Genomic DNA, 18321 nt, shown 5'->3' on the forward strand with positions numbered 1-18321 from the left:
GCCCCCATCGCTGCCCCCAGGCATTCTTTAAAGCAGAGCATTTTTAGAGCAACTCTGCCCTGAAATCAAACAGGGAGAAGCACAGCTGCTGCTTCAGGAAGGACCACAGCTTTCATGAGCCGTGTGGTGTGCCAAGATCCATGGCCCACCTGCAGGAAGGAGACTCATCCTCTGTCACCACTGATGCCACCACCCAGACGACTGCCTCAGTGAGAAGGCTGATGGGGTGGTACGGGCGGCAGTGTCGCTCCTAAGGGAGAAGGCTGACGGGGTGGTACGGGTGGCAGTGTCGCTCCTAAGTGAGGAGGCTGACGGGCTGTGGCTTGCGGGCAGCAGAGTCGCTCCTCGGGGAGCCAACAGCCCTGCAGAAGGCACACATCGCAGAGCCTGGGTTTGCCTGGTGAGAGAAACAGCACGGCTTGTGGCTAGCCCCTCCGCAGGCCAGCTCATCCCCTCCTGCTTGTCTTAGGAAGGCAATGTTACACCAAGTCATCCCAATGGAAATCAAAGATGCCCAGAGGTCTTCAGGTCCTGCTCTCTGTCCCCTCTTCTCTGGCACAAGACTCAGCATCCATTTCCTGGACCATTTTAACAGCCTTCAAAGCAGCTCTGCTGCCTCCTTCCCACGGCTCAGCCCCCGCACTGCCACCAGCTGGCTTTCTAAAATAAAACTGCTGACCACGCCACTCACCTCCTGAAAGATGGCTACTAGATGTGCACTGCTTGCAGAAGAAACCTCCCAAGTTCCAGCTCGCACGCATGCGTGGGTATGCACGAACTCATTCACTCCTTCCTCTACCCCTTAAACGTTTCATGGTCACTACCCACGCACCAGGCAGGATTTTCAGTCCCTGCATGTGGAATTTGATAAGGCAAGGAATCTCACCATGGATTAATATTCTTGTACGGTAAGACAAACAGTGGATGAGAAGACAAATAACACAGCATAAACTCGGGTACTGATGAGAGTTGGTGGAGACAACCCAGGGAGAGAAGTCAGGGACTGTGGAAGGGGAGAGGAGAGATGGGGGCCTTTAGAAGGTGACAGAGAGCACTTGAACACAGCCAGAACTGACGTGAGTCAGCAAAGACACGGGTGGGGGCAGGCAATCCAACCCAGGCTGAGGACAAGCACTGGATCCTGGGGCAAAAGTGAAGACGGGGATTAGCAAGAATGATGCAGCAGCTGAAATGGAGGAAAGCAGAGGACCAAGAGATGAGATCAGAGAACGGGAGTTGGCAAGGCAGAAGTTGGGAGTTGGGAAAGAAGATGTCAGAAAGCCACCGAGGAGTTGACAGGGATGGGATATGCATTTTCTTTATCAAAGACTATGGTTTGCATCACACTGGGTTAAACCGCCACTTGGACATGGGCATCCCATTTCAGAGCCAGCTAGTTTGAGACCTGGCTACTCTGCTTCTGCTCCAGCTCTCTGCTCATGCCTCTGGGAGAACAGCAGATGACGGCTCAGGTTCTTCTGTCCTTGTCATCCACCTGGGAGATCCAGACGGAGGGCCTGGCTTTTGGCTTCGGCCTGGCCCAGCCCTGTTTGTTGGGAGCAGAGGGCTGAGGGGGAAATCGGCGAATGAATCTGCAGCTGGAGGTCTCTCTCTCAGTGTCTGTGTATTTCCCTCTCTCTCACCCCTGGCCTTTCCAACAAATAAACAGATCAATACATCTTTAAAAAATAAAAGATTGCTTTGATTATGTGGAAATGTGATGGGAGGGGTGAGAAAGGAAGCAGGGAGATCTAATAAGAGATGGAGGTTTAGACGGGGCAGAGCAGTGTGGATGCCGTGCCTTGAAGGCTGAGCAGTCAGGATGGTGAGAGGAAGGAGGGTAGAGTGGAATCAGGTGTGCCGCCCTTGCTTTGGGCCCAGGCAACCAGAGCAGCGGCTGTGCCACATTCATGGGAAAGCCTGGGGAGGAGCAATGTTGGTGCTGACTGACACTGGCTCTGGCACGTCCATTACTCTTCAAACTGTAGCTGTGGTGTGGACAGTGGGTATGTGAGTCACGCACAGGAGGAGGGCCTGTGGGGGGAGGTGACTGGCACCACTCGGCCCCAGCTCCCGTCAGGCACCTGATGGGTCAGCTCCTCCCAGGGCCCTGGCTCTGCCCTGTGGCACCTTCTGCTTAGGAAACTTTGGCAGCCGGTAGACCTGTGCCCATCCTTGAAGACCTGCACAAAGCTGTGTCTTTTTAAAGGCTCTTCCTGATTCACCAAAAGCAAACCTCTGTCCTCTCTTCTCCTCCTACACCCTGACAATGGCCCTCTCACATTCCTTGACAAAGGCACAGCACATGTGCCGCCCGCCCATCTATATCCACCTTCCCTGTCCTCGCCCCATGACTCCTCAAAGGTAATGGCTGTACGTCTACTCCTCCACTGCCGTGTCCCTATCAGGGAGCAGAAGGCCAGGGCTCGGCAAACGTTCACGAGATGCACAGAGCTCTCCTCTCCGCAAAGGGGTGCTATAGAAGTGACACACCTGCCAACAGACTTGCTCTGTGGCTGCTGCTGCGTGCAAGGCGGGAACATGAACAAGGGGGACATGGCTACAGCACGGCTAATGCTCAGTGGGACACAGTGGCATCTTCCTGAGCGCTTCAAGAAACCTGGGAGTTGAGTTTCTCAGGGCATTTCAGGGTGCAGTGAACACTGGTCTAATCAAGCTGCTGTGTGTTTTGATAGCTGAGAAGATTCTTCATCATCGTCTCATGCTTGCTCAAAAGCCACAGAGCCCCCACCTGGCTTCCGAGACAGCCTCTACCCGCCTCTCTCCCCACCCAGAGACGAGACCAGTGCCCTTGGAGTCAGAAACAGGACCCTGCCCCCTCCTCCCAACAGACAGCCTGGGAAGCACGGCTTCCCTTACAAACATTATCAGATGGCTAAGGCCCCAGAACAAGGGAGGCATAGAAGTTGGGATTCCTCAAGGCTGTGGTCCTTCCAGCATATTCCAGTCAGCCTCATTCCATGATCTGGGTGCTATAGGCAAATAGGATCCTCAAGACCTCCATAGCCCCAGATCAGCCCAAGGACACAAGGTCCTGGAGAGGGGATGTGAAATGCTCACATATACTGAAGTCAGGCACCAGGTCTCGACTCCAGGATGGGCTCTCGGAGCACTATGTCTGCCTCTCAGATTCCCTAGGCAGCAGACAAAGAGAGACCAGTACCATGGCGCAGCAAGTTAAGCCTTGGCCTAAGGTGCTGGCATCCCATATGGGCACTGGTTCAAGCCTGGCTGTTCCACTTCCTATCCGACTCCCTGTGTCTGGAAAAGCAGCAGAGGATGGCCCAGTACCTGCACCTACATGGCAGATCCAAAAGAAGCTCCAGGCTCCTGGCTTTGGACCAGCCCAACTCTGGTCATTGCAACCATTTGCAGGCGTGAACCAGCAGATACAAGATTTCTGTTGTTCCTCCTCTTTTTGTAAGTCTGCCTCTCAAATAAAGAAATAAATCTTCAGAAATAAAAAAAGAAGCATAAACAGATCAAGGAACAGAATCTTAACTGTCCAAGCTATTTGCTTACAAGAACCTTAGAAATCAACATGAGAGGCAAGGACAACTGCATCTTCCATCAGCTGCTGTGTGATTCTGGGGGAGCTACTGATAGGGAGGAAGCTGAGGGAGCAGCCATCACCGCGCCCAGCAGGTTACAGAGCCAGCAGCACCAATCAAACTGACCAGTGCTGACAGCTCCCTCACAGGCATTCAGATAATGCCTGCAGCCCGCCTCCTGTCTCATGGTCCCAAGACTCCGGCAGGGCAGCACGGGACAGGGGAAAGCTCCCTGGAGCGGAGCTGTGGCTTCTCCACAGCACTTGCTGCATCTCCAGCCTGTTGGCCTCTCTCCCCCTCCGTTTCGCCAGCTATGGAAAACAACCAACAGTCCACTGCTCAGAGCTGATCCGGTGTTCTGGGGACTCAGTGGGATGCGTATAGGACTGGTATACAGGAGACACGTAGTAAATCTCACAGACTTGGTAGTTTGTCCATTGTTGAATGAGGAATGTATGCACACTGCAGAAAAAGGAATGGGCCAAAAAAAAAAAAATAGCTACATCAAAGCTCTTGTAAAAAATCTTAGTAGGGCGAGACAGCATCCTCTGAGGATTTACTAAAGCATAAGGAAATTCTTTAAGAAATTTTTAGTGACTGAGTATTTTAAGGCAGAGTGAGGGGAGGGAAAGGCAGAGTGAGAAATAAAAAAGAGGCAGCCAAATTTAAACACCCCCATGTACTGGCAGGCTTCACAAGTTAAGGTGTGTACAACAAACACTGTAACTTTATCTCCCAAGGAGACAGATTATTTATGGCTTTGTCTCTGCCAAACTCCTATTCAACCTCCAATACCCTGCATGCCTGAAGACCTCTTCCACCTCACCACTGGTCCCTGTTATCTCATATATGACACCATATTTGCTTGTTGGACTCCCCTAACCAAATAATGATCTCCTGAGAATATACCTCGTGCATGGTTCATCTCTCGGCTCCAGTGGTGGACTGCCTCTGCCCCCAGGATGCTCAGCCGGCAGCATCCCAGGAACAGGCCCTTCCTCTACAAGCAGGAGGATGCGTGAAGACTCACACTGGTAGAGTTTCTATTCTGTGTGGCACACCTGACAAGTACCTGTCAAGGACTGATCCGTGTATTTCTCAGAATGCCCACTGCAGATGACTACTGCAGAAGGGGACACAGACTCAGCGAGGTGACGTCACCAGTCAAAGGGCCACACTGTTGGGTAAAGTGATGACACTGAGATTTGAATCAGGGCCTGTCTGACTCCAGGCCCCTCTTGCCCCAGACCAGCCTGCCCAGCAGGAGTCTAGCAAAGCCAAAGGCTTCCTGGAAGGATAAACGGCCTGGGATCCAAGACACCATGGTTTGTGAAAGGAGCTGTGGCCAGGAAAGGGCAAATTATTAGCCAAAAGCAGACCACAGCTCAAGGGAGCAATGAACAGATTTTCATAGTCAGCAGGTGGCTAGCTGACCATTACTCAGACCTGGGGGAGGAGACAGGACAGGAGCTCTCAACCATGTGGACCAGTTAAGGCTCCTGGTGGAAAACCGGCAGATCCTTCCCAAGTGCAAAGAACAAGCACTTCCCAGGTTTCAAGAACATGAACTAAAATGTCAGCTCTCCTAGCAGAAAGCTCTAGTCACAAAAGTGACCACAGGAAGTCTGGGAATGTCACTTCCTTTTCCTCTCCACTGCCAAATCTTCCCTCCCCTGCACCCACCCCGAAAAAAGAGCTCAGTGAAGGAAATTGCCATGATGTGTCATACACAGAAACTTGGTCTCCGCTCACAGCAATCACCTACTGCATCTCTCATCCCTAGGCTTTGCTTGACCCGGTCCCTCCAAATGCTCATCCAGCCTGGGAACTGACGGGCTACCCAATAGACCAGTGGCAAAGGGAGACTGTATTTTAATGATTATTCTCATAAAGAGTACCTGGCACAAATGATATCCTTAGATAATCACCCAACAATGGGTCAAAATATATAGGAGACATCCTGTCACCTTGCAGGACAGCTACTGGCTGGCCACATGAGGTATGTGCAATGTTTGACTAAATAAACAGATATGTATGATGAATATTTTCCTAAGACAAAAATGTTGCTTTGTGTGAGCTTTTAAAATGCACTTTCCATTCACACACTGCAGCTCAAACCAGACTATCACAGTCATAACAGAATGTTCTTGGGAGGAGTAGGAATCAGTATAGCCTTTTTGGAATATAGTTTGGAAATAAGGATTCAAATTTTAACTCAGGGCCTGGCGTGATAGCATAGCAGTTAAAGTCCTCGCCTTGAATGTGCCGGGATCAATATGGGTGCCGGTTCTAATCCCAACGGCCCCACTTCCCATCCAACTCCCTGCTTGTGGCGTGGGAAAGCAGTTGAGAACAGCGGAAAGCCTTTGGGACCCTGTACCCGCATTGGAGACCCGGAAGAGGATCTGGGTTCCTGGCTTAGGATTGGTTCAGCTCCAGCTGTTGTGGCTGCTTGGGGAGTGAATCATCGGACAGAAGCTCTTCCTCTCTGTCTCTCTTCCTCTCTGTATATCTGACTTTACAATAAAAATAAAAAATAAATCTTAAAAAAATTTAACTCAGAAACTATTTAAGCTCCCAGTCTCATCTCTAGCTTTTGACACAACCTCCTGTGCCGGTTCACTGGTATACACAGAAATTCTCACAGCAGCAATGGCTGTGCTGTCAGCACATGGGAAGCCACCTGAATGTCCATCCATACAGGGATGATCACAAGAACTCCAATTCCACCCATTCGATGGAATACAATCGTCAAAAGGAAGGCCATGGATCTGTGCCACATGGACTTGGAAAGAGAAATGCAATGACTAACAGTCAAGAGTCCAAAGAAAGCTGCAGAACAGTATGTATAGAAAGATTCCATTTGTACAAAGCAAATAAGCATGCATGTTGGGACTGAGGGTAGCAGACGGCAGTGAGGGGCTGGGAAGTGGGCACACGAGCAGATACAACAGTCTAGGAGTATAAGCAACAAAGCAACAGAAGGGGCTGCCTTTATGGAACAGTTAGAAGCAGGGATCACAAAAGACCTTCCTGCTCATACGAAATGGGTTTCAGTGCTATTTGAAGCCAAGCTCCCCTAAGGGAAGGCTGCAGAAGGGAACGGTCTCCAGGCCTGAGATGTTCCAAACCCAAACCTATTCCAACAAAGTGCCACCAAATTACAAGTATTTTAGTGACAGGGTGCATAAAAAGGTCTATGCTTAAGTCTTCAAATTTACTGCATCATAAATTACTGAATTAAAGTAGTTCACTTGTTTGCAACATGCCTTAAGTAGTGACTATCAAAAAATTTATATCCTGTGTTATCCAACATTTTATGTTGATGGATGAGCCTTGTTGAAGACTTGGGGAAAAAAACAAACACAAAAACAACTCCCAGATCCAGTGCAGTAGCCTAGCGGCTAAAGTCCTCACATTGATGTGTCAGGATCCCATATGGGTGCCAGTTCATACCCCAGATATCCCAGTTTCCCCGCTTTCCATCTAGAGGGTCTGAGAGGGTGGTCAAGGATGGCCCTAGGTCTTGGGACCCTCACCCATGTGGGAGACCTGGAGGAGGCTCCTGGCTCCTGGCTTCAGATCAGCTCAGCTCTGGCTGTTACAGCTACTTGGGGAGTGGGTTGGTGGATGGAGGATCTTTCTCTCTATCTCTCCTTCTCTCTGTATATCTGACTTTCCATGAAAAACAGATAATCTTAAAAACAACAACAACAAAGAAAACCTCCTGGCCCTGGGTAACCCGCACAAGCGCCATGTTTACCATGGAACCACCCAGCCCAGTGGCAGCATGTTCCTGGGGGCCTGGGGATGCAGGCTTGTGGGAGGCCTGGAGGATACGGGGGCTCCTCCCCAGGCAGGCAGAGTGACCATGGGGATTCCCCCATGTGCTTGGTCTGTGGGTTGATGAGGGAAGGGGTAAGGAGATGTGTGAGAGGGAAGACCACTGAGGGAGTACATTGCAGGTGAAGAGTGACTTCTGAGGGACTCCCATCGACAAGGCCACTATAATTACAGGTAAGCAAGGGTGCTGAGACTGAGCAGCTTCTAGGAGCGATGCTGGAGGGCCTTTATGGGTCAGACCAATGCACCAACCCATGTGAGAGACCTGAGTTAGGCTACTTAGCATGGATCACCACTGACCACCACTCACCAGCACACATTAAAACTAGGGCTGGGGGCCAACCTGGCAGGGCCTGATCACAGTACTTGCCAGTGAGAGTCGGAACAGGGGATGGGTGATATTAGGCTGGGCCATGACACTAACCAGCATACGAGAGAACCAGGTTTGGGGGCATATTCTGTGGAGGATCAGGCCCATCCCTGTGGAACTGAAAATTTCTACCTGTTTGCTTAAGAGCTGGAGTGATAAGGGGCTGAGTTAGACATGACCATGGAACTCACCAAACTCACGGGTACTGGGGATGGAATAAGGCTGGGCTAGCTCAGCACCCGTAGGCGCTCCCAAGAATGGGGTGTGGGACTGGCCAGCCTGCAACATCTACCAGCTCATACAAAGGCCAGGACAGAATGCCTAGCATCCACCAGCACATGTGAGATCTGGATCTGAAAGTGGGCCCGGTGGGGGAACCTGGGAATCTCCCCTGTGGGATGTAGCTTCCACTGGTGAGCATGTGATTCGGGCCTGGGTGTTGGTCAAGCCGTGTAAGGTAGCTCCACCCGTTGGTAAGTGTGTGGGTTGGTTCTGGAGGTGGGTGGACCAGGCAGGGCTGAGCCAAACCTTACTTAGCCTACTGGCATGTGCAGGAGACTGGCTGGAATGCAGGTCATACCAGACTTGGCGATCATACCTATTGGTTTGCATGAGCCAGGGATGGGAACAGACTGGGCAGGGCTAGGTTGCAGTACCTGCCAGAGAGAGTTGGGATTGGGGGTTGGCCGGGCCAGGCCAGGCTGCAGCATCCAATGGCAAAGGCCAAGATGGGGGATGGGTTGTGCCAAGCTGGGTCAGAGTAACCACTGGGAACAGGCCAGGTTGGGGAGCTAAAGGGATGCTGTGGCTGGGTTGTATTTCCCTCTGGAGAGCGTAAGTGCTAGAATGAGAGTGGCGATCTGGGCTGGAAATGGCTTTAGAGACCCTTAGCATGGATATGGACTGGGTCTGGAGTGTGCTAGACTGGGCCAGATTACAGCACCCACTGGTGCTCATGAGAGCCAGGGTAGGGGTAGGATGGGTTGAGCTAGGTCTCTGCACCTGCTGAACCATGTAAGAGCTGTGTCTGGGCATGGACCAGGTGCGGCTGGGCTATAGCACTCAAAAAGTAAGGACTGGAATGGGTATGGGCTAGAAGGGCCCATTCCTGCCAGGACAGGAGGTGAACAAAGTCAGTCTGGGCCAAGGACCTACCAGTATGCTTGAGATCTTTCACTGGCAGGAGAGCTGAGAGAGGAGCTTGAGGAACTCCTTTGTCAGGATGCAGTCCCTGCAGGTGAGTGCAAGAACCAAGGCTGGGAACAGCCCAGACTAGGCCAGGTTATGGTACCCACTGGCATATGTGTGGGTCAGGTCTGGGGGGGCAGTCCAGGCTGGGCCAGTTCATAATACCCACTGGCAGATCTAAGAACTGGGATGGGATGCAGGACAATCTGGGTCAGGCCACAATACCAGCCAGTTCACATTGGGGCCAGGACTGGAGGCTGGCTGGGCTGGTTGGGGAGGCAGCACCTATTAGCATGACCTGGAACTGGGAGCAGACCAGGCCAAACCAGGTTACAGCATCTGCCAGCAAATGCTGAGGTGAGGTGGGTCGTCCCAGACTGGGCCACAGAACCTACCAGCACACATGAGACCAGGGAAGTGAGGGGAGTCATGCGAGCCTGATAGAGGAGCTGTGGGGGGCTTTCCTACCGGGCCACTGCTCCCAGGGGCAGACCAGGTCAGGCAGCGCTGCAACATATGTTGATTTGCATGTGAACTGGGTTGAAGGAGAGCCAGGCTGGGCTAAGGCTATATCCACTGGTACAGGAATGAGCTAGAATAAGTGCAGGCTGGTTGGGTTTCGCCACAGCATCAGCTGGCAAGTACTGGGACTGGGAGCAAGTCCTGACAAGCTAGACTGCAGAACCACCTGGGGAGTGCAAGATCTGGGGCTGGGAATGAGCTCAATAGGCACTTCTCTGTGGGTACCTCTTTGATGGGCTGCAACTCCCACTGGTGAGCATGGGAACCAGGGCTAGGGGCGGAGCTGGCAAGACAGGTGGTGGCACCCACCAGCAGGAGTGTGGGCTGGACAGGGGGTCACTTGGGTTGAGCTAGGCTTCAATGCCAACTGATGTGTACAAGATATGAATGGGATGTGGTGAATCTGCTACAATTACTGGCAAGCACAGGAACCAGAGCTCGGGGTGGGCTTAGTGGGAGTTACTAAAGGTCACTCCGACTAGACTCTAGTTCCTGCTGGTGTATGCAAGGGTCAACCGAGTGTGTGGTGGGCATGGTTGGGCTGGGCTGCAGCAGCCATTGGTTTACATATGACACAGGGCTGGAGACATATTTAACCAGGTGACTACAGCACGAGTGTGTGAATGCTGATGTGGGTGATGGACTGAGCCGTACCTCGTACTGGCTAACATACACAGAATCGGGTCTGGGATTGCCTTGGATGAAGTTTCTTTGGGGATTCCCCCTAAATGAACTGCTAGACTCAGAAATCCAACCATAAGGAGACTCGCATGGTCTTTGTGGTCTGACTGCAGAGTGCATGTGTCAGAACTGAGCCTCCTCAGTGGCTTAGATGGAGCAGAAGACATGGCCAGATGTGCACAGAGGATATGGCAGTCCATTGGAGCCTGCAGAGGACATGTGGTACCAGAGCAGAGGAAGGAGGGCAGAACAAATTGGTTAAGTACCTAAGCTAAGCAATGATAGCATATCTGGGTGAATAGAGATTCTAAGGTGGACCATGTCAGCCAATGGACCTTGGAAGGATTTCTTCATTTTTGGAATGGCGAAATCGACAGCATTTCAGAATTATCAAAACCGCTTAAACAGAACCCTTGAAGCCTACCCTACATCAGGGACCCTGGGATGACATCAGGTGGTCATCCCCCATCCTGGGTACTAGGGTGGTTGGGTATGGCTGCATGTGGCTTCTCCCCTAATTTTCCTTCTTCTCCTAGATACAGGAGGAAGAAAGGAAAAATTTGGAAACAATGGTCTAACCCGCTTACAGTCCTCGACCCTTCCTGCCCTGATCAACTACGTAAACATCACCAAAAATCAAAACTAAAATAATTTAAAAAAACTGATAAGAAAGGCAAACCCACAGGGAGAAGAAAAGGTAACCCTGCTAAATGCAAAAGGGACTAAAACACCATTGCCATTTGAGTTATCAAGAGAACGACAACAAGTGCAATAACCTTTCTACGAGTGGTCAAAGTTGCTACTGAAAACAATTCTAAATTACTGCATAGTCTCCGAGGGCTGCTGCTTATGTTTGGCAGGGACTACAAACTCAATTACACACAGGGCCCGTCAGGCCCTGGGGAAGGTCAACACGCTGGGCAGCATTGGGATGGACAGGAGAGAGCTCCTGGGGATGGAGCCTCCGTTCTCCAGTGTGGCCAACACAGAGAAGTGTCAAGCTTGCCAGGCCTTTGGTTTTTCATTTAGAACCATATCTTTGAAATTCAAATTTTGCAAACACTCACGAAATTTTAAACATCATCCACATGAGAAAAGTTTTACAAGGCTGTGAGTGCCGCATAAAGTTGAAGGGTGGGCCAATTTTTAACCCCTGCCTGAAAGCATCTATGTTTTTTAAGTAGCCAATTTACTCAAGTTTGTGTTCAGAAAGACAGAGGGCAGTGAGCAAATGGTCTGAGAAGGGTAGAAAAGCCCAGAGACGGAGGCAGCGGTCATCAAACAGACACATCTACTGCGCTTATGAAACTGACCCCTGGCTATTCACACTCTGTTCTGAAGGAATGGTTCAGTTATTCAGATTTGCACAGCACTGTTTCTAATGTTTGTGGTGGCTTGATTTGTAACAGACTAAACCTGTAATCAACCCAAGCACCCAATGGCAGGTGAGTGTGAACACACACAGCACAGACCTTGCTAAGGGAAAATGCCCCGGGTGCACAGCACAGAGCCGAGATTTGCCATGGGTGAGCCTGTGTCTTCCTGACAGGAAGATGCACATTAAAAAAAAAAAAAACAGGAGCAATCCCTGAAAGGTTCCTCCATGCCAGGTGCTGCCCAAGGACTTGGCATCGAGGATTTGGGTCACCCAACCACTGGGCAAGAATCCAATGAGGGCTTTCTGACAAACCTTCCTCCACGGCCAAAAACAAAACACACAACAGACTCAACATTCTCATGCTGCACACAGTCATTTCTCCCAAAGCCCAATCACGGATGGATCTATGCTAACAGTAAGAAGAGAGGCAGCTCAGCCTGCTTCTCTGCCACACCCTCTCACTTCCTGTGACAGCCATTTGCTGAGCATTCCAGACTTTCTAGCCACCTAATGACTTGGCAGTCACTAACAAGATGCTTACAAACAATGGTGATGGAAGGCTGTTGACAGTCTGTACTGCCTGCACCCCCAGCACAGCGCTAAGCCAAGCTTTTATTTCATCATCACAAGAACCTTTTCACCCATTTTTTTGGTTAGGGAGCTGAGGCACAGTGAGCTGAGCTATCGGGAAGCAGGTCAGCCTCCAGAGCTCAAGGCCAGCATTGCCGGGGCCCTTTGCAGAGATCTCTTGGAGGCCTTGTGTGCTTTAGTTACACATCTCAGTTCACCGCTGGCAAAGGTACCTAGGGTGTGGCTAATCTCCTCCTTCTCCTCCCACCACGTCCACTTCCCCCACTTGGTCACAAGCCATTTTTTTCATTTTTATTTTTTCCACTCAAAAACAGTGTGAGTCATCTGGCGTTCAGCCAGGCTGGCCTTGGAAGGCCCTGGAGGTCTGGGGAAGGTGCCCCAGGGAACAGGGCTTCCCCTGCTCTCCGGCCCTGCCCAGACTGCTAGAGACACTGTGACTTGCATGAGGCCTGGGGAGAGGGTCCCTGAACATCACACCAACCCTGTCAAGTGGCTGCTGATGTGTCAAAGGGTGGAGAGGCAGAAGAGGCGGGGAGTGGGCAGTGCTTCAGACAGGGAGAACTGGGAGAGGAGAGATACTTATCTGGCTAAACCCCAGATCCATTATTCAAAGTCCCACAACAGACCCCTGAGAAGAGGGGTAAATTATGAAAGTACAGACAGTGTGCAAGAGAAACACACCCAGACTCACACACAGGCATGTACAAACACACAATCTGCCTGCAGACTGGCCATTCTAAGGTCAGCAGTTCTGCCTGCCTGCCCCTCCTGGACAGTCCTGCCCTCTAACAACACCACTGACTGCCCTGCCTTGGAGACCACAGGCCAGGGTCGGAAGGACAAGGAGACTGACTTGCCCTGGTCAGTGGCCCTCAGAGGACGGGCAGCAGCAGGTGCTGTCCTGGGAGGCAAGAGCTGCCTCTGCCTTGTAGAAGGGCCTCGGTGAGCTGGGATGTGAGGGAAGGACAGAGGCAGTGAGCGGCAGATACTGTCCAGGCACAGCTGGCTCGGGGGGGGGGAAGACACAGGAAGGTGGTGGTGAGGGGGTTAACCCCTACCCACCCACCCACACATGGCCTGGAGCTTCAAAAAGCAGTGGGTCTATGTCTCTTCTGCCTATCACCCAGACCTCTGTGCTGAGAGAGGTGAGATGACACTGGTGACCTTACCCAGAGTCCCCAGTCTTCCTGTTCTGGGATTCGCATGGGGCTGTCCAGCACTAATAACCACAAAATCCGTGTAGAATGATTTCAGCAACAAGAGCTATGGAAGAGCAGAAGGTCAAGGCTGCTGGCCCCTGCGGCACGGGGATGGTGGAGTAAATATAAGCACACACGACAGGTGACAGTTGGGTGCCTGGGACAGCCCCTGCACTGCCACAGACCCAGCTGGCCTGGACCTCAGTTTCCCAGGAGGGTGTCTTTGATATGATGATGCTAAATGCTCATCACAGCCAGCTAGACAGCAAGGGCTGCTAACTTAAAGTAGTTACCCACTTAGCATTCTGACAGTACTGGACTCCTGGTGAGCCATCAAGCAGAAGCAGACTGGAATAGGGATAGAATCCAAGCCCCTTGCTCAAGGAAATCTGGCACTTTAAACCGCCTAGAATCTGATGGCTGCATGGGCAGGGACTGGCCAGTCCAGGAGGAAAACCATTCCATGTAGATGGAACAGCTTGTGGGAACGCCCTGCTATGGAAGCAGCATCTCAGCAATTCCAGGCAAGGAAAACAGCCCTAAGACCCCGAGGGGACAACCTGATGGCAGAACATCCCTGTGATGAACACAGTTCTCTTTTGGGAAGCTGTCCCAGGTTACTGTGAGCCCCCAGATAAAGCCATGTTCCTGGCAGACACAACAAGCATCTAGATGAAGGCCCGGAAGTGAAAACACACAAATGTGTTTGCTGTGGACCTGGGGCTCTGCACCAGCTCCCCTGGAGATCCCTGGGGTCAGGGCTTCTTCTTATTGGTTACTTCTCTGCCTTCCCAAAGCTTCCCAAGATTCCAAAGGAAGATAAACATGCCCTTAGGCACCTCCACAAAGGACTGGAGGGTAGCCTCTCCCCCAGCAGGAAGAGCATTCTCAGCTGGGCTGTGCAGGCGAAGAGGCTGCCAGACAGGGACTGGCCAGAGTCCACGTTTGGGCTAATCTAGGAAATGTGAGATTCACCCAGGACCAAGCTGGGTGGACCTCATTCTTGAGAATTCCTTGATGCCTTATTTTCCATTTCAACTCTCAATGATTTCACCAGCAAATAGAGGGAAAAAAAGTCAGGGGTAAAGAATATGGACAAGGGACATTCCTGAAGCTCCATATGCTGGCAACACAACAGGCGATCAGAAACCCAAGGCCAGAACAACCTGTCCTGTACTCAGAGCTGAGAAGAGACGTAAACTCAATGGTCAATCAATCTCCAATTTCAAACACATTTGATCATGTTACGAATCTGTTGTTTGGCTGTACAAACAGACTTTGCTACCCTCACTCTTTCAACAACACTTCCCAAGCCAGGTGCATTGTGCTGGCACAGGGAACACAGAAAGTTTATGTGTGCGTGTGTTTGTTCTGCACCCTTAAGGAGCTCAGTTTACTGAACACAACAGATACGTAAATCAACAGTTGCTCTGATAAGTGCTTTGCATGGTGTTCTGGGAATCACAGGAGGGCACCTCCAGGTCACTGAGGGGAGTAGGGTGAGGAAGAAAGGTATGCAGAAGAGCAAATGGAATATGCAACCGAGTCATTTGCTAGAGAGCAGTGGCCAGGTCACTCCTAGAGGAGGATCCAGCCTGGGAAAAAACATACACAGCGAGGACGACTGTTGGTGCCTGGGTTAAGGTTAGAGTCAGGCAAAAAGGAAATGAAAAAAAGTGGCCAAAGGCCAGATTATGAACTGACTGCAGGATGGCTAAAGGGCTTTGCTTTTCTTGTGCAAGCAATGAGGAGCTTGTGGAGCATTATAAGCAGAAGAAAGCTAGGGTCAGACCTGCGGTTACATCCACTGGCAGGCATGTGGGGAATGGAATGAGGGAAGCAAAAGGTGGACTTGGGGATGAGCACTTGTGAGGCTGTTGTAAAACAAACACAGATGCTGACTCGTAAACAAAGGGACAGAGAGAAAGACTGAGGTGGCGAATTAGATGCCACTGGGGCATGACAGCTCAGGAAAAAGCATGACAAGGAAGGATGAGTCCTTAAGAGGGCACAACTGAGTGGTGAAGGTCAAGACAGGTGACACAGGGAACAAGTGGTCCTGGGTGAAGTGAGGGAGAGCTGGAGGTGCCCACGGGGCAGGTACAGAAAGGCAGGACTTCTGTGTGCAGGTGAGCTGTGCGTGAACACACCTGGGCAGAACCACAGCGACTATGTAAGAGACCAAGCAAAGACCAAGAGAATTGGTAACCCATGCCATGCAGTCCAGGGTATGAGACAGTAACGAACTGGTGATAGAAGCCAGGAGAGGCAAGGCACTTGAGTGCCCACTTAGGAAGGGAATGTCAAGAATGTCCCAAGCAGATGCGGCCTGAAGAGGGGCCTCATGGGTGGGAGCAAGGAGGAGTAAGCTACAAGCAATGACCACTGTGAAACACGGTAGCTGACAAATCAGCAGAGACCTCAAAGAACACTCCTGGGGATTTCCCCCTAACAAGGCTCACCGTTTCGCTTCCTGACCGCCGAATTACTCCATCAGCCTCGTAACTCTCCACTCCCAAGTTCACCCTATTTGACTTCCAAACATGATCATGCCTAACATCACATTGTACTTCTTATCCATCTAGAACATTTGCTTCATAATAACAGAGACCTTGTCTGGGGTCACCTCCATGACCACAGTGTTGAGATCAGTGTCTGGCCCACCTTATAAGCACCTTGTGCCAAGACTTCTGGTTCATCAGAAGCAACAAATAACTACAGAGCACAATGTATACTATATGCCCACTTCTCTGCTGCTTGCTGAAACTATGATGATCAAAACAGTAAAACAAACCCTGCCTCTGCAGTTAAGGTGGAGGTGAATGGAGAGAAATACCAGATATTTAAATAGGAATTACATTGCAAGTGCCATATGTAACAGCTGGGACTGGAATCCAACCCACATACCTTCTAGTGATACTGTTTTTCCCAGCTCAAGGCTATTATCTTCTCCAAGTAAAGGAAAGTTTCACCTGAAGAAATAAAGTGTTTGAGGTTCATTCTGTTCTTAGTTCATTCCCACCTTCCCATGTTTCTTCTACCATGTTCACAAACTCCAAAGTAGTAGAAACAACCACCATGGCTCTAAGTAATTAACCTGGAGAAGGCGGGAAAACTCCAGACTTGGGTAAAGACAAGAGTGAGCAGTATAAGCCAGGGACAATCCAGAACTGGGTTCAAATCCTCGGGAAGGTTATTACACTTCTTTACAACTTTATTTCTTTTTCTCTCTTTTTAAAAAAGATTTATTTATTTTTATTGGAAAGGCACATCAGATTTATGGAGAGGAGAGAGAGACAGATCTTCCATCCATTGGCCAGAGCTGAGCCAAGCCAAACCCAGGAGGCAGGGGCTTCCTTCGAGTATCCCACTTGGGTGCAGGGTCCCAAGGCTTTGGGCCATCCTCTACTGCTTTCCTAGGTCACAAGCAGAAAGCTGGAAGGAAAGTAGAGCAGCCAAGACACAAACTGGCACTCAAAGGGGAATCCAGCACTTGCAGGGTGAGGATTTAGCCACTAGGCCATCACGCCAGGCCCCACTACTCGGTACTAATACTGCTGAAATAGGAAAGCTAAGTTTCCTGTCACTGGTTATTGCAAAGATGAAATGAAATGATACATAGGGCACTGCATGCTGTACTTAGTATCTGAGTGTTTAACACATGATGGCTGTAAACCAGTCACACCTGGTGCTTTTATTACCAAATTGCTATTTTCACACAAGCCAGGCCAAAAACCACTTAGAATTCAGACCAAGGAACACAACCTTGACATAGTCAGAACCTAAAGTGATATACAGTCAATGAAGAAGAAGTTGTCTCAAATTTCATTTCTATTACCATAGTACAGACTCTGCAGCAAGTTTTATTGCAATTTTTGATTTATTCCATTTCCTCTTCCAATTTACGCAAATGCAACTACCTCCCCAACAGATCACATCTTGTCTCCACGGCAGGAAGCCAAACAGGGGCTGGATTCTGCGGTGCAAGTTGTGACAGAGTTATGGACACCACACCTCCACAAGTGCCTAAGAACACACTCACAAGCCCAATGTACACAACAACTCTCAAAATGAGAACTGGTCACAGCATGCTTTGCCTGCTTGAGAGCTAAAGAAAAGCTTAACTGACAAACAACCATAGCATATCTGTCTCCTTTTTACTGCACAAACTCTGCTCTATTTTTTATCCTTCATTATGTTTCTTCCTATGCAACCTGGGTTCCCCAGCTTTCTCCCTTGAGACATTACTTTCTTAGGGATCAGTTTTTAAGATCTTGTCACAAATTCACCCACTTTCAGTCCTTCTTCGCACATCTATACCATCCCATCCTTTTGTCTTCTTTCCTTTGCTCCTGCATAGCCTCCGGGTTTCCTCTACGTTCTCCCTCCTAGCCTGACAGTATACACACGTCCCAAGGCCCAGCCCTAGACTCACCTTGGGGAGAACCCATTGAATCCTGTGGCTTCCACACTTAACCTCCCAGTCCAGCTTTAGCCCTGCATTTCCAACATCTACTGGACATTTCCTGCAGACAATCCACTGTTGTCTCAAACTCAATGTATCTTAAAACTAGATGCATCAACTTACCTTTCAACACCCTCAACACCCACCTCTCTGCTAATGGCCCCACTGTGAAGCATCAAGTTAAAACTTTCATCTTCTGGATCCTGTCTTCAAAATCAAAGAAGACTGCAATTGGTCTTCCCTCTGTAAAGCCTCTTCTAATGGCATTTTGCTTCCACTTTAAACACCATTAGCCACATGTCCTCAGGACTACACAGCTGCTTCTTCTGCCTTCTCACAACGTCCCACACCTCTTGTCCAGTCACCAGATGAATGTTCCCAAATTGTCATGTCTGTCATTTTACTTCTACGGCAAAATAACTCCAATGACTTCCCACTGTTATTCAAGATAAAGCCTAAATGCCTCAGCTCAGCAATCATGGTCCAGCAAAGGAGTGGTCAACTAGAGCATC

At 50.2% G+C, this 18321-nt stretch overlaps 1 protein-coding gene across 7 annotated transcripts in view; it reads right to left on the bottom strand.

Annotated features, from left to right (window-relative positions):
- Window positions 1-18321, bottom strand: part of BMAL1 (basic helix-loop-helix ARNT like 1) — a 107112-nt gene that overhangs the window by 56307 nt on the left and 32484 nt on the right. The window lies entirely within an intron of this gene.

The sequence above is a fragment of the Ochotona princeps genome, chromosome 4 (assembly GCF_030435755.1).
Source record: "Ochotona princeps isolate mOchPri1 chromosome 4, mOchPri1.hap1, whole genome shotgun sequence".
NCBI lineage: Eukaryota > Metazoa > Chordata > Mammalia > Lagomorpha > Ochotonidae > Ochotona > Ochotona princeps.